The sequence below is a fragment of the Peromyscus eremicus genome, chromosome 5 (assembly GCF_949786415.1).
Source record: "Peromyscus eremicus chromosome 5, PerEre_H2_v1, whole genome shotgun sequence".
NCBI classification, from domain to species: Eukaryota; Metazoa; Chordata; class Mammalia; order Rodentia; family Cricetidae; genus Peromyscus; species Peromyscus eremicus.
The window spans coordinates 53,524,347-53,540,300 of NC_081420.1; the positions used below are offsets into that span (position 1 = coordinate 53,524,347).

A 15,954-nucleotide genomic window follows, 5' to 3' on the forward strand; every position below is an offset into this window, starting at 1 on the left:
TCATCATACAAAGTTACTGTGGCTACAGGTAATCAGTGTGTTCCCCAAAATACCACAGTAGCTCCTAGATTTTCATCTGCTTATTTACTGCCTCAGTCTGAGCAGGGCTCTGTTACTATGACTTAATGGCTTCACAATCTTCCCAAATTTGGCAGTAGTTCCTGAAACACCCTTAGAAACTGGCATACCCTGCTTTGTGTTAGCTCAAATTCACTGGAAGCAATTGTGTCGGGATTGGAATCCATGAGTCACACTTGCTGATCAAAAGGGAGACTTCAGGGAGAAATGGGCCTTGCTGAGCCTTCAGGCTTTCAGTGAAATGTAGAGAATGGCTTCTGGGTGACCAATGGCTTAACCCACATGGAATTTTCATGACACTTATTTTATATTTTCAAATCTCACAATAGGCACATGTAAAATGCAATCCTTCTTGCCAAGTTCCACCTCCTATGTCAGCTACGGGCTTCCTGCCATCTCCATGAGGAGTCTCAGCATGGTGGAGAGAGGAGTGGGAATATTCTACGCTCCAGCAGCGAGGCAAGAAGCTCCTGTGTAACTGAACAGTTTGGAGGATCACAGTGCCTTCATGAATCTAGTGAACAACTATATGCTCACAGCTGTCTTTCCTGGATATGACATTTTAAAACTCTGCAAGCGTAGATCCAGGCCCATCTACCAGTTTGACGCAAGGTCCATGCTCAGCTTTTTTAACAGCTGGATTGAGAGATTTGGCCAATGAGTCATTAAGCAAGGCACAATCAGCCTTCCTTGTTGTTAAACAGATCCTGGAGAGAAAAAGTTGACTTCAGTGCCCAGTCTCTTCTGTGACGTAAAAAACATATATGCTAATCTCCCATCATACACAGTTCATCATACATTAGTTACTTTTTCTCATTAGAAAACAAACAGGAGAGTCAATAAGGAAACCCAGGAGTGAGCCCACCTCTCTTTTTCCCAGGCTGCCGGGAAGATGGCGGACATTCAGACGGAATGTGCTTACCAAAAGCAGCCCACAGTCTTTGAAAACAAGAAGCGTGTTCTGCTTGGAGAAACCGGCAAGAAAAAACTCCCTCGGTACTACAAAAACATCGGTCTAGGCTTCAAGACGCCCAAGGAGGCCATCGAGGGCACCTACATAGACAAGAAATGCCCCTTCACTGGTAATGTCTCCACCCGAGGTCGGATCCTGTCTGGTGTTGTGACCAAGATGAAGATGCAGAGGACCATTGCCATCCGCAGAGACTACCTCCATTACATCCAGAAGTACAATCGCTTTGAGAAGCGCCACAAGAACATGTCTGTGCACCTGTCTCCCTGTTTCAGGGATGTACAGATCGGCGACATCATCACTGTGGGAGAGTGCAGGCCCCTGAGCAAGACAGTCTGCTTCAATGTACTCAAGGCACCAAGAAGCAGTTTCAGAAGTTCTAAGGGGACTCTGGACAACTCCCCAGAACAAATAAAGTGGTTTTCTAGCTCACAAAAAAAGAAAGAAAACAAACAGGCTTTTATGGAAGTAATAATAAAATAAAACAAAATGAAAATAAAAAAGACAAAACAGAAATCAACACGTTAGAATTGTACGAAACAAACAGAAGGAGAAGAGCCCAAGAGAAGGCACAAGAAATGGAGACCCTTTCATTTGCACACTCGGGGAGGATTGTGCACACTATTTATTATATCCTTCAGCCTTCTACAGGCAACATGCCTTCCAGACAGTTTTGTCATCATCCCAGTGACAAGTGCCTGGCTTCTCCTTAGTGGTACTCATCTCTTTTTGTTTTATTTTTTGTGGTTGATTCTTCTACAAAATATTTTGTCTATTCTTTAATAAGTTCACATATGTACACATTGTAATTTTCATCATTACTAACTCCCATCCCTGCTCCAACTTCCCAGATACTGCTTACACTCACATCCTAATTTTTTTCTTTATAACTCACTGAGTTCAGGAGCAGCTACCTACATGTGCATGGGCATAGGCCCCTCCAGTGGCACATGGGCAATCAAGAAGAATACTACTGAAGAAAACTGACTCACCTAGCCCCAACCATCATCAACTGCCAATAGCTCCCAGCCAAGGGTAGGGATTTGGGAGCCACTAGAATGATAACTGGCTTGGGGTTATGCAACTCTGCCTTGGGCAGCCAGGCTGCTGTGAGCTCGTAAGTACAACAGCCCTGTGATGTCCAGCAGATGCGCTTTCCAGCAGTCTTCCTTGACTTCTATCTCCTGCAATCTTCCCACACTCTTTTTTTTTTTTTAACAGTTATAGCCTCTTAACCTAAACTGTCTGGTCTACCACAGTGACAACCTAAGTTCACACTCTTCTCTTGATCAAACTGTATAATTTGTCAATATCTCTCTGCTCCTTGTTTTGGCCACTCTCGCTTTAAATCTGACCTAAGGTAGCAATTGATAGTCATGCTACAGCTTGAATTAGGATACCTTAAATTTATTTCACCAAATAAATTAGCCGATTGCTTTTGAATTCAGCCTCACAGAAGTTTTCAGGACATAGGCATAATGTAGCAAGATTACTAGTCAAAATATGGCATTAATAATTTCTATCTTAATTGCTGATAGAGGCCTCTTCTTAAACCTTTCAAGCCTGACCTTCAGTCTTTATTTGTCTATCATCATTCTGTTCTTCCAAACTCCTACCCGACGACTATCAAGATCCACTTAAGTCTAGGGCTTCTTGTAATGGGGTTCCAAATTCTACCACATTCCTTCTACAAACTTGTTCCAAGGCTGATTAACTACATGGTAAGATTTATTTCAGCAACAAGCCCACTTCTCAGGATGAATTTTCTGCATAAGCTGTCTCTCTCAGTGTTATGATAGAATGTTTAACAAAGATAAGGGGAAAGGACTTAGTTTGGCTCACAGTTCAGAAGGTAATTCCCTCATAATACCAAAGAATGATGGTTTGTGTGGCTAAGTCGATGCTGGCATGATCATATAACGTGCTCTGTTACACCTCAGTAGCAGATTGAAAGCACAAGGCTAATGCCAGGGGAAGAGCTGGGCTCTAATAGTCAAGATCTATCCTCCAGTGACCAACTTCTACCAGTGCGGCCCCAACTCTGGGAGGTTCCACAAGTTTTCCAAACAGTACCACTAGCTGGGAACCTAGTATGTAAGTATATTAATTAAACAGAACATTTTACAATCAAATCATAACACACTATAATGAAAATTGAACATGAAAGTCACCCATCTTTGTGCTATGAGTAGCATCAACTGTTTGTACTAATGGCCAAGGAATAAGCAGATGAAACTTATTCATCTAGAAACATTTCTTCAGTGGTCCAAATGGCCAGGGAATAAGTAGATGAAACATTCATTTTGAACCATGAACTATTACTTTCCTGGAACTCTATGTCAAAACACCACAATTGGCTCAAGTACAAGAAATGTATGATCTCACAGTTCTGACAATGGGAAGTCCCAGGTCATCAAGGTGGGAGGTGGTTGTAGACAGCCACCTTCTGAAGATCTCCACATCCTCCTATGGTTTTCCTTCTCTAAGTCCTGGCCTCCCTTCCTTATCAGAACAAGTAATAAACACCTACTCTGATGACTTTATATTACCTTAGTCCCCTTTAAAATGCTTACTCCAAATACAACCTTATTCTGAGGTAATGGGACTAAAGATTTCATGATATGAAAATTGAAGGGACACAGTTCACCAGATAACAATGTGTAGGGGTGTGGTTCCTTACTTCATCAGGAAGTTTCATCCAGTTGCAGAGTTTAGGAAATAACCTTGAAGCCCTTAGCAGCATGTATTATGACTCAAATGAACAGCCCACATAGGGTTCTTTGTTTTTCTGGGACGTCACAGACACACCACAAAAGGACCTCTCACCCCATGGACTTCTTTCCTGGTAAAGGTTAGCCATTCAGCCTCCCTTCCTAGCTCAGCTCAGACTGAGGGCCTCCAGCCTATCCTCTCTGGCTTGCAACATTCTATAGATGAGAAAGCCAGTCAGAGAGACTGTGGTCCCTTTAGAGAAGATGGAAAAGAACAAGGAGAAGTCGGACTCCTTACATCACAGAAACTTCTTTTTAAAATGTTGTGTATTGACATTTTTGGCAAATGATGAACGGTTATTAGAAAAATGTTAGAAAATATGGACAAAAATGGAAGGAAAAAGACATCATATGTATTAGTTATGCTTATCAGCAACAACTATTCATTATCTTGAGAGTGGGTATGTATTCAAGTCTCTGTTTTTGTGGGAATGTTCAGAGGAAATTCCCCTTCAAAACCATGCATACATTTGTATACATTTCACAGTAAGGAGGTTGCCTATTCAATGTGATATCCTAAATATTATAGCTCACTTTTGTATGTAATTGAAAATATCTTTAAAATTCTGTTGATGACTATGTATTTTATCTAGTAGAGTAAAATCATTCAGTCATTCTCTTAGTAGTGAACATTTATGTCAACAGTTCTCTATAACTATAATAAATCTTTTTGCACATAAACCTCTAAAGGCAAGTAGTATTATCTATTAGGATATATTCCTAGAAATTTAGCAATGAGATCAAGGACCATGAAAAATTTTAGGTGAATCATTATTCATTGAAAACCATCTTTGGAGAATTCTGTACCAACTTAGAGAAGTGGCAGGAGTGAATGATAATGCTCACCTACCTGACATTTCAGAAAAATGACAGATTTACTAAAAGAAAGAAGGAAGAGAAATGACTTGAAAGAATAAAAAAATATGAGGAGAAAATAAGAGATTTGGATTTGTTAAGCAAAAATGGTGCATCTGAATGTTTTTAAATTTGGAATGTACTCTCTTTGTTGATCAACTGAGGAGTTTTCACTGGCTGTTCAACCTTTATGAATAATTCTTTGGCTGTTTGTGCATTGGAAATAATTTTGGTAATAACCATGTACCCCATGGTATATAGCTCCTTTTTTTCTTTTTTTTTTTTTTTGGTTCCTTTGTTTCTTATATACTTCAGAATAACACTTCTATATTTTATTCAGGATTTTTACTTTACCCAAGTATGACTTTCCAAGTTGTTGCATTGGCTTTATCTTGGCTATGAGTGTGGAGGTAGGAAGAGGCTCTAGACATCTGGCCCCAAGAGACAGTGGACAAATGAGGAAAATCACTTACAAAGTTTACTGATCAGTAAAGAAAGATTATGAGGTATTATTGCTGATCTGGAGTAGTTATCAAATATCTACAACTTGTTTTATAATTCTTCCATTGACTATCTATGCGAAAGTCCATTTTTTTTTCCTGATAGTAAACATTCTTCTTTAAAAAAACAGAATAGGCCAGGCAGTGGTGGTGCAGGCCTTTAATCCCAGCACTCGGGAGGCAGAGGCAGGTGGATCTCTGTGAGTTCAAGGCCAGCCTGGTCTACAGAGCAAGATCCAGGAAAGGAGCAAAGGTACACAGAGAAACCTTGTTTCAAAAAACCAAAATAAATAAATAAATAAATAAATAAATAAGCAGAATAAACAATAACAACAAACCCTATCACTACTTTAGTTTGTCATGTTTCTGCATTTTCAATTTAATTCTTCCTTGACTTATCGTAGCACATGATATGCATAGAGAGCTTACTCAATTTCTCTCCAATTAAGTCTATGAATTTAATTCAGTCCCATTTATTGAAGGGTTTGTGATGTCCTTGATATTCATTTAGATCTTCTCTTAGCATTTGCTTCTGGGAAAACAAATATTTTCCTAATAATTAAACCTTTTACTCTTCGGTTGGTATCAATCACAGAATTTTAGTTCCAATGTCTCATAGGACAGGTGTTGCTCATTGTTCACACACATTTTTTCCCTTTTTCTTATTCTTTGGAAACTGGCATTTTGCTTGATTTCCTGATTTATGAGACTGTAACCTGGCCAGGTGTCAATAGTGAGAATCCTGACCAGTTTCCGGAGAGGACCTGGTGAAGAATGAAGATGCTTCTGGGAAGAAGGCTCAATTGAGGAGATTAAGACATGGCTGAGCTGAAGTAACAGTGGGAGAGAAGATTCTTCAGCAGCTGCTCAGTGGGAACTGCTCATGGTTTGGTCTCTTGATTCTGGGTTTCCTTAGCCTGTGGGCTCTGTTTTGTGCTCTGTTTATTCTTCACACTCCCTAGCTACTGTCTCAGAATAATAATATTCTGTGTGTCTGATTGAGTCTCTTAAAATCTTGTAATTACCTCTGAATTCCTTTAGACTTCTGGTTTCAGACCATTTAATACATGTTTTCCACTGGTAGAAAGTTTTGTAATCCCTTAGATCCATTATAGCACCCTCAAACAAGTGATAGAGAATATTTAATGGATGGAGAATACAACTGAACTGTAGGCAGACTTTTCTGTCCTGCCAGTCAGTTCCCAAATAACCATACAGAGACTCATTATTAATTATAAGTGCTTAGCCAATAGCTCAGGCTTGTTATTAGCTAACTTTTACATTTTAAATTAACTCATATTTCTTATCTACACTCTGTCACATGGCTTGGTACCTTTCTTAGTATGGCAAGTTCATCTCCTTCTTCCTCTGCATTGCCTCATGACTCCCAGACTCCTCCTCTTCACACTCTCTTTTTGTCTGCCAGTCCCACCAAACCTCTACCTGTCCAACTATTGGCCAGTCAGCTTCTTTATCAAACCAACCACAGTAATATATATTCACACCATGTAAAGGAATATTACACATTTTCTCCCTTTTGTCTAATTAAAAAGAAAAGTTTTAACTTTAACATAGTAAAATTATATACAACAGAAATAATTATCAAGCAAGAATTACAGTTACAATATCCAGTCCATTTGTATTTGACAAATTTAAAGAAAATGCTATCTATCTTATCTTTGAGAGTCTAAAGTTTTATACCTAATTTACCTTTTTATCATAACTAAGGAAAACTTTAAGTCTAATTATTTCGTCTTTAATTCCATCTTTGTCATTTCTCTTAATTTTGAAAGTCGCTTGCTCTGCAATTCCTGCTTACTCAGGTAATATAATATCCTTCTCAGGTCTTTGATGGGTTTGAAGATAGATAATTACAGTTACAGTTCTCCTTAACCTTGATCAAAAGTAAATTAGATGTGAAACTTTAGACTCTTCAGGAGAGGATGGTTGATGGGGTATTTTCTCTATTTTGCAAGTACAAATTGACTGGACATTGTGAATGCATCTCTTACTAAATAATTATTCTTGTTGTGTAACATGAATTGCTAAATGGTTTTATTAATTAAAAAAAAAAACAGAGTTAAATTTGGGATAAAAGCTGAAAGATCAGAGGAATAGAACAAGCCAGCCACAAGTTCTTACTGCTTGGAAATAATCAGCCCAAGAGAGCTGCTTCCTGTGTACTCACACCTTATATACCTTTCTGTGCCCTGCCATCTTACTTCCTCTCTTTGCTCAGCTACATCATTTCGTCTTTCTGTCCAGGTAGCTCTATCACTTCCTGTCTGTCTGTACAGACTCTTATGGTTAACTAGTGCTGGGATTAAAGGTATGTGCCACCACACCTGCCTCTGTTCCCAGTGTGGCCTTGAACTCACTGAGATCTGGATTAATTTCTGCCTCCTGAATGCTAGGATTAAAGGCATGTGTGTGCTACCACTGCCTGACCTTTATGTTTAATATAGTGGCTGGTTTCTGTCCTCTGATCCCCAGGCAAGCTTTATTTGTCAGAGCACAAATAAAATATCACCACACTATTGTATATAGTTTTATTTTGTTAAGGTAATACCTTAATACCTTTCCTTTCTAGTTGGACAATATCTGATAATTGTTTTTATTGTATATAGTTTTACTGTGTTAGAGTTAGAACCTTTTCTTTGTATTTAGACAAAAAGGAGGAAATGTTACGGGGATTTTATCTATGTTGTGGCCTGATGGCCAATTAGAGTCAGGTGTTCATTCCAGAGGTAGGGTTCACATTCAGCTGGCCAGAATGGATCATAGAATTTCCCTAGAAATAGAGGCCTCTGGGGAAGAAGGCAGAACCAAAAGCTTTTGTGGGCCTTTTTGAGCTGGGAAGCAAATAGTGGCAGTGTGTGCCACAGTCAGTCATTGTAAACGTCTCAGGTTCTTATCTTTATATTTGTCCCCAAGTTTTATTTGATTTTATTTTATAATAAACAGTAATAGAATTCACAATACTGAACATTTAAATTTTACACTTAAAAAAATTAAGTTAAGCAGCGATATGTTGCTAATGGCTACCACATAGTGAGAATTTGATTCCTTGCCCAGCCATACTGCTTGGTTCTTGCAAAAAGCAATCCACATGGAACTCAAGCAACCCAACTAAACAACAGCATCATCTATTTCTGGAGATGATCAGTGTAGCCATTCCATACTGCCAGAAAGAGCACAGGGCTTTGGCGTAAAGGGTGATGATGTCCCAGGCATGCATCAGTGAGTCAACGGTGAATAGTACTGACAGAAACTAACTGTGCTCAGATTAATACACATGCACATACAAGCTCTACCTTTAGCACCACCCATAGGTGCTCTTACCCCTGTTTCTCTTTCCTTCCATCTCAATCCCTTCTCATGTCACTCTTGCTTCTGCTCCAGTCCTTTAAAGGACTGTTCTTATCAGGTTGCTCAATGAAAGACATGCTGTTTATTTAGTGTGACATCTCAGAGAGCTTTGACATGCTGATTATTCCCATCTTGACATACTACCTAACAGGGGAGCCTCTGATGGCACACTCTGCTCACTCTGTCCTCAGAGCACTGTCCATACTTCTTCATGTGACGTGCACTACTCCCAAATCTTTCCCTCCTCTGTTCTCTAGCTTGAAGTCTAGACTGTTCAGCTAACAAGCAGATGATCAGATAAGTGTTGGACAATGTGGGACTAGGAGTGTCACGCAAATCAGAGATAATTAAAGTTTAAGGAATTTTATAAGACATGCAGAATATGGTTATTCTGTGATAGTAGCCAGAATATACAAAACAAATGAAACACCAGAGCAGAGTCTAAGTGCCAGTGGCACTCAGAGTCTAGAGATTAAAACAATGGTCAATCGGCAGTGAGTAGCTAAGGGGCACCACCAGCTGACCAGCTCAAACCCAACATGTACAAAGGTAGAAGCCTCCTTTACTGTGACCTACTAAGTTTTGTTGACTCTAAGTATTCTGTTCTGAAAATGGAGGCCACCCTGATAGGCCTTTTTTCTCCATGGTACTCCAGCACAGACCCCTCTATTCGTTTTAAATTCTTTAGAATTTTCCCATTGCATGTTAAAAAAAAAAAAAAAAAAAAGCAAAGCAAAGCTCTGCAAGGTGTCAAAGTTGTTCACGGTTGGGATTCATTCAATTAGCTGGCCCTTTGTCCATTTTGCCGTCCCCTTTGATCTTGTACCTTAGGGCCACTGGAAGCCCATACTATACTCGGTCCTCTCTTCCCACCTCTTCACTCTATGCCCACATTCCTTCACCTTTTTCTCATGGTACAGTGTTTGTTAATAGTCAGTCTTGAACCACAGGCAGGATGAAGGAGTAAATCAGTGTTACTTAGACTGCAGTGTCAGGATTTTTTCTAGTGAGGAGTTCCCTGAGGATGCTACATGGTGTGTTCAAAGAATGTGCATGTTTCCTTTAAATCAGATATACTTTGGTGTGATTCTGAGATAAGGATCCCGCCTCATTGAAGAGTAGTTCTTTAAAATATGTGGGCTTTTTAGCTATCCCTAAGGTACTTGATATGTTTATAACCCAGGGCATATTATGACAAGAATGGCTTGTACATGACATTTACAAGGAGATGTTTTCAAATTCAATGAAAGGCCTCGACATGATGCTACCTCAGGACTGATGATCACTGCTGTGTTCAGGTGGTCATGAGGAGATTTGCTTTTTCTAACACACTTTTTGGGGTCCCTTGTTACACAGCTCATGACACTGCCTTTGTGCAATCCTGCTCTGGTGGGGCTGCCTTGGGCAGTGGGCATGACAGAAGCTAGATGGTCCTCCAGAAAGGAAACTCCTAAGGCAGATGTCACATCACTTTTCTAAGGAAAACTCAGTGATAAAAGAGAGGATTCAGCTTTTGAAAACAGTTTGGATGTTTTAAAGATATGATTTTCCCAATGGAAGAAACCAGCCGTGGTTACCCACTTGAAACTCTGAGATTCTATAGCAGAGAAACTAGCACACATAAGTGTAGTTTCTGTGGATGGTGGGTTAGTATGCATGTACACTAAATATATATTTACGGAAAGAGCCACAGATCATAAACAGTAGACTCATAAATAAGGCTGCTCACTGCAGTTCTGCCCTCAGAAAATACACATGCTGTATTTCAAAAGAACAGTCTCTTTCAGGTAGGCTGGATGATTCATCTAGTAAGAACACTTGATGCCAAGCCTGATGACCTGAGTTCAATCCCAGGGACCCATGTGGTAGAAGAAGAGAACACACAAACCTGTAAATTATCTTCTGACCTCCACATGCTCACTGTGGCAAGTACATATTTCCTCCAGCACAAAATAAATAAAACTTAAATAAGAATAACATTTCTTGCCAGGCAGTGGTGGCACATGCCTTTAATCCCAGCACTCAGGAGGCAGAGCCCGGCAGATTTCAGTGATTTTGAGGCCAACCTGGTCTACAGAGCAAGATCCAGGACAGGCATCAAAATTACACAGGGAAAACTTGTCTTGAAAGAAAAAAAAAAAGAATAACAATTCTTGCAAAACAAGAGGGAAACACTAATATTCATCTAACAATTACTTTATGTAATTAAAATATACAGATAAAATAGTTTTATAATGGCCCTTTTTACATTTTTAAACTTTCATGGAATATTTTGTTTATACTGTCTATGGTGATTGAGAGTTTTGCTGGGTATAATAGCCTGGGTTGTCAACCATGCTCTCTTAGTGTCTGCATAACATCTGTCCAGGACCATCTGGCTTTAAGAGTCTCCATTGAGAAGTCAGGTGTTATTCTGATGGGTCTGCCTTTATATGTCACTTGACCTTTTTCCTTTGCAGCTCTTAATATGTTTTCTTTATTCTGTATGTTTAGTGGTTTGATTATTATGTGGCAAGGAGACTTTTTTTTTTTTTTTTGGTGTCCAGTCTATTTGGTGTTCTGTAAACTTCTTGTATCTTCATTATGTTGGGAAATTTTTCTTCTGTGATTTTGTTAAATATATTCTCTGTGTCTTTGAGTTGGTATTCTTCTCCTTCTTCTGTCTCTATTATTCTTAGGTTTGGTTTTTTCATGGTGTCCCAGATTTCCTGGATGCTTTGTGTTATGACTTTGTTAATGTTAGTGTTTTCTTTGACTGATGAATCTATTTCCTCTATCATATCTTTAACATCAGAGATTCTCTCTTCCATCTCTTGCATTCTGTTGGTTATGCTTGCATCTGTAGTTCCTGTTCATTTACTCATATTTTCCATTTCCAGCATTCCCTCAGTTTGTCTTCTTTATTGCCTCTATTTCAGTTTTCAAGTCTTGAACTGTTTCCTTCACCTATTTGATTGCTTTTTCTTGGTTTTCTTTAAGGGATTTATTAATTTTTTTTCCATTTTTTTGTTTGTCTTTTCCTCAATTTCTTTAAAGATTTTTTTCATGTGCTCTTTAAAGACCTCTATCATCTTCTTAAAGTCATTTTTAAGGTCAATTTCTTCTACTTCTTCTGTGTTGGGATTTTCAGGTTTTGCTAACATAGAACTCCTAGGTTCTGGTTGTGCCATACTTTTTTTTTTTATGTTGTTGAATGTATTTTTGTACTGGCATCTACCTATCTCTTCCTCCAATTTGTGCAAACCTTGTCTGTGTCTGAGGGAGCCTCTCTTTGGGTCCAATCGGCACTCTTGTTCCAATGGGAGTTCTTGTTCCAATCGGAGCTGGTGGAGTCTGTGCCTCAGGGAACAGCTATGATCTTGGAAGATGAGTGGGTTTGGGGGGAATGGGGTGGGGCTTGTAGGTTACAGGGTCTGGTGGGGGATGGTGGTAGTCAGGCTTGCCTGCAGGTGTCCTGTCTGCTGGCCTACAACTGAGAGTGTAATGGGTGGGGGTAGGGGTCATGGGTTGTGCCCCTGGGCCTAAAGCCTAGAGGCTGGGGTGATCAGCTAGGAGAACAAAGACTCACCTCTTGGTCCACTTAGAGCTGAAGGAATCTGTGTCTTAGGGAGCAGCTGTGATCTTAGAGGATTACATTTTTAAACTCTCTAAAGAAATTTTTATAATTTGCTAATTCTTGCTTATTAATAATATTTATTATTATTTCTTTTGGCTTTTTGAGACAGAGTCTCATATGGACTAGGGAGGTTTTGAACTCACTATGTAACTAAGGTTGAGTCCTGATCATTCTGCCTCTACATCTCACAGGCTGGGAAAACAGTCATGCACCACCACACTTCATGTGCTACTACATTTTTGCTTATTTTTTAGACTCACTTATTATTTATGTATGAGAATTTTTTTTCTGCATGTAAGTATGTGCACCACACAAGCCTGCAGAGGTCAGAAGAGGGGGCCAGATCCCCTGTAAGTGAAGTTACAAGTGGTTGTAAGCCATCATGTGGGTGCTGGGATCAGCACCTAGGTCCTCAGAGAGAGTAGCAAGTGCTCTTAACTGCTGAGCCATATCTCCAGTACAGATGTACAAATTCTCAATTCATAAGGCTTCTTTCTACTTCCTCTGTGATAGAACTACTGAGTCAAACTTTTCTTAAATTTTGGTTAATAGAAGTCTTCAAAAAAATCTGCTTTGCAATAGGAATTTTTCTTTTTAGTGACATATCTAGGTCCATTTGAAACCAGCTTCTTGTTTTGCACATGGGCTTGAGCAGACAACCACATAAACCCTTGCCAAAACAGGGGCCACAGATGCACACGCTGGGCAGCCTGAAGGAAAAGTGGCTCTGTTTGGCAGGTTTGTCAGGCGTGTTAAAGGAACAGTGAGCCCAGATGACAGGTTCTGGTTCAGGAGGCAAATCCAGCCTTGGGGCAGCTGTGACTGAGTCCCAGAGTGTGTTGGAGGAAAGCTTAGCTCCCTTGGGAGCATCACTTTCTCCCTGGGTTTGCCTTCCTGTAGCTGTAAGGCTTTCAGTTTGCCAACCCCTCCACCCCCGACACAACATTTTCATTTATCCTGAAACTAAATCAGTTTGGGGCTAAACATATTTTAAAATGTCAGCCTACCTATTTTGTCGACAGAATGAGAAATGCAAGATTCTCAGAAAATGCCATGTTTGGTTTGGATTTTGTCCTGGAATGTGAAATGGAACAAATGTTAAATCCTCCCGGGGTGCCTGGGAGATGAAATGAGGAAGTTCTCACTTTTTCTCAAAAGAGATTGGTGAGAGTGATCTGATGTATTTCACCACATTTCAGGGTAGTTATTAACTATCATCACCAGCATTATTACCATTATCAGACTGTGTGCTAACATATATAAAATTTAGATCCTGTGGAATCAGGAAGAACAGGAAAAAATAATGAGTGTTTCCCAAAATACCCAGAGTGAGGACCATGTTGAAATACTCCTATTAGAAAAAGAAAGATAAAATAGAAAAAAAGTATCAATAATCTCTCAATATTGTGGAACTTCTTGTTCCTTGTAGCTATCAAGTAAAAAGTCTCCCTGCCCTCTCAGTACCAGTTTTGATGTAAGGTATAGGTCAGGGAAATTGGTTGTTAGATTTTATAGATTTAACATCATGATTTATATACTTCTTGTGGTGATACTTTATCTGTGTCTACCAATAAAGTTTATCTGAAGATCAGAGGAAAAAGCCAGCCACTATAGTAAACATAGAAGTCAGGCAATGGTAGCACATGCCTTTAGTCCTATCACTTGGAAGGCAGAGATCTCTCTGGATCTCTGTGAGTTCAAAGCCACATTGGGAACAGAGCCAGGCATGGTGGTACATACCTTTAATCCCAGCACTAACCATAAAGGTCTGGAGGTCTGTACAGACAGACAGGAAATGACAGAGCTGGTCAGGAAGAGGAAGTGATGTAGCTGGGTGGAGAGAGGAAATGAGTTGGCAGAACAGAAAGGTCTATAGGCGTGGTAGACAGGAAGTAGGTCTCTTTGGAAGCTGCAGAGTTGGTGAGGTGAGGTTAGCTGTGGCTTTCCTATTCCTGTAATCTCTCAGGTTTTAACCCTGATATCTGGCTCTGGGTTCTTTTTATTTAATAAGACCTTTTAAGATTTGTGTTACAACTTCTCTATTCTGTTCTTGTTTGAGACAATCCATGGAAGAGTAATCTCAACATATATCCATGTGTGCACTTGACATTGCTTGAGTTTAATGAAGATGTACACTACACAAGTTCCTGATATCTGGTTGAACCCATTGAAATAAACTGATCAATTAACTCCCCCCCCAAAAAAATACCATTTTATATTTATGATGGTGGGCATTACAGTTTGAATGTTAAATGTTCCTGTTGGCTTATATGCCAGAGATCTTTGTCCCTGGCTGGTGGCCTTGTTTTGGGACCTTGTGGAAACTTTGGAGTAAGAGGCATGGCTAGTGGAGATAGGTCACTGGGATGGGCCTCTGAAAGTTAAACCCAACCTGTCTTTCAGACTCAGCTGTCTGGTTTTTGTTTGAAACGATACAAATAAGCAAGCCACAAGCTCCTCCCACCACAGATGGAACCCCTCCAGTCTCTACGCCTTCCCCACCAGGAAACTGTGACCCAAAATAAAGCCCTCCTCCAGCAAGTTCTGTTGAGTTCTTTGTCACAGTGATGAGAGAAGTCACACATTTGTGGGATTTCTCTCTTCTAGTATCATGAATACAGTGTATTTTATATCTAGTCTCCCTAATATTTCCCAATGAACATTTTAAAAAATGTTTTTCTGGGGTAAGTGTGGAGCTGAATTGGTTTCCATGCCTTTTGACCCCGAGGAACTGCCTTTATCAGATGTAACTCTCTTAAGCTTAGCAAAAAAGAAAAAAAAAATGGTAACCTCCTTATAGTTAATATGTGATTTCCCTTACTCAGCGATTCAGCTAGAAGAGAATCTTTTTAACGCGAAAGGAAGGACAACGTGAAGCAATTTGGAACTCCATTGGTGTGGCTGAAAAATCCTCCATACAAACAGGTGCTCGCAATGTTTGTTACAATCACACTGTCCTTTGACCAGACGGGCTAGAGGCAGGGTTCTGCTGCCACACAGCTCGTAAAATGGCTCATGATCACCACTGGAGAGAAGTTGCCAGCAGAAGGAAGTGACTGGAAGTCAGGAGAACTGTGTAGCTTGTGGATTTCATGAGACATTGAGCAGAGTACTAGATGAAGCAAGCAGGGTTAATCAGAAGGTGGGTTGGTGAAGCATATATTGACTTAGAAATGATTTATTTTCTCATTTTTTTTTCTTAATTGACAAGTGAAAATTATATATATTTATGATGTACAATGTGATGTTTTGATAATATGTGTTTTCCGTAGAAGGGCTAAATCATGACTTCACATAATTATTATTTATTAACTTTTTAGAGCAATTTTCAATAATAAAGCATATGACTATTACCTTTCTAGAATCATATTTTTCCTCATCTACAAACTTAGAATGACAAATTTTCATTACCTCACCCTACTTCATGAAGATTAAACAAAATCATGTGCCTTATGAACCCCATAAAACCATCAATCTCTAGTTTCTATTCATTGTGAGTAGAGAAATAAGAGAATCCACTATAACTTTTGTGGCAACTTCATGGCTCCTAAAGGCATGTGACTTGATTAGTCAATCCAGAACCTAGGAGAAGAAGCTACAAATGAGGGGGAAATGCTACATCCAAGACTGAGCTGTGTAAGAATAACTCTGGTTTTATGGATTCCACAGTCCCCATTTCCACACCTTTGGGACTTTGAACATGTGGTGTTTTCCTACTTTGCATTCATGTCTGTACAGAGGAATAAGCTCTTGTCTTTCAGTTATTATAATTTCAACAGGGAAATTCCAACCACC

The 15,954-nt window shown here is 39.5% G+C and overlaps 1 pseudogene; it reads left to right on the forward strand.

Moving 5' to 3' along the window:
• Positions 1-961: 961 nt before the first annotated feature.
• On the forward strand, positions 962-1,431 carry LOC131910494 (small ribosomal subunit protein uS17-like; annotated as a pseudogene).
• The last annotated feature ends 14,523 nt before the right edge of the window (positions 1,432-15,954 follow it).